This window comes from Acinonyx jubatus, chromosome C1, assembly GCF_027475565.1.
Source record: "Acinonyx jubatus isolate Ajub_Pintada_27869175 chromosome C1, VMU_Ajub_asm_v1.0, whole genome shotgun sequence".
Classification (NCBI taxonomy): Eukaryota; Metazoa; Chordata; class Mammalia; order Carnivora; family Felidae; genus Acinonyx; species Acinonyx jubatus.
The window spans coordinates 170678080-170679741 of NC_069381.1; positions in this window are offsets into that span (position 1 = coordinate 170678080).

Here is a 1662-nt window from a genome sequence, read left to right on the forward strand (position 1 = left end):
GTTACCAACCTATTGGCTATACTTTTCTCACCATCAGCTTTCATTTCCAGTCCACCTAACTGTAGCCAGAAGATAGGATCTTGAGGTATAAAAACAGCAACCACGGTAGAAAGGACTGTGTGAAATGTGTTTTAGCCAGGATAATTGTGTATGTGAGCAAGTTTTAACTGACATCCATATTGTGCCATATAAAAATATATTATTTTTAATGACTATCTTAATAAGGCATTCCACAACAAACCATGTCTGAGAATGAACTCAAGTGAATTTTGCAATACCAATTCAAGCCTTGCAAAACTGACTGGAAAATCAGCTTTAAATGTGCATATGTGCAAATCAAGATAATTTGCTGTAACTTTCCCAAACTTGTCATTTAAGGAAAAGAAGAGACCACTTCTCCTATGACAGTTGCATAATATTTATACCTGATGTCTAAATAGTAGCAGAGCAATTAGGTCTAAAGAACTAAGAAGACTGCCTCTTTAAGCATTTATTGTTGTTTAAGCAAAAGTCCAGGATTTACTGAGTCTAGTGAGCAATTTTAGTATGTCTTTATGTAGTTTTATGTCACTTGAGATGATGAGACTATCATATTTTGTTGAAGTGCTTTAGATTTAATCTACCTGACCAACAAGAACAGGTACACTCAGGATCTTGATGAATATAATTTTGCAATTTTTACAAAATGTACATGGTTTCCATGATTTAGTTGACTATTAAAATGTAATCTTCATAAGTAATAAATATATGCAACATTTATGTCATATTAAGTTGAAACATGTTTTTACACAGATTACCTCATATATGGTGTATAATACTTATTTTAGAAAGAAAGAAACCAAGACTTTCTGAAAAGTTTAACATAGCTCATAAAGGGCAGAGCCAGGACTCCAACCTATTAAACCATTTGTGAACTACTACCACAGTACTCCTCCACAGAGAGGCATGCTTGGATGAGCGCTCTAAGCAAAAACAAGAGGGCAAAGCATATGAAAGTCTGTCATGAAGATAACATCAAGACCCAGGAAACAGAAGGCTCCTAAAAGCTCATACTGACATGATCAATCTCAAAGAAATTGATCTTAATTTCTTTCGAGTTTTATCTCTTGGCTTAGCTATAAGACCAAATTCATTTTCATTTCATATACAAACTTCAAAAACTTGGAGCTAGATTCTTGAATACTCTAAGGGAAAGAATTTTGAGGTGACATTTAAGCCCAGTGAGAAAGAGTGCCATGCTGGGTTAGGAATGTCTACCCTAGGTGCAGGAGTGGAGAATGGAAATATGAGTGTTACATAATTGCCAACCCTGACTTGGACTTTCCATTGTCTGGCTGGTTCATATGCTGGTTCATAACTCTTCTGCCATAAAGTCCTGCTTAGTGGGTAGGACTAGAACTATAAGGATCAAAAAAAAAAAAAAAGAAACCAATTCACAAACCATCATCAAATGTTTGAAGATGTCTGCAGGCAGTGCAGTAGCCCCACTTTTCTATTCTATAGTCAGAGGGTCACCATGAAAAATGTATTGAAAGTAACAAGAAGTCAAATCTTAGAGTCAATTCTGTAGCTTCTGTGTTTCTAGTATGGAACATTGCCATGAAGACATGCCATCAATTCTTTGGGGATTGGATTCCCAGTAAATATTTCCCTTTCTCAATC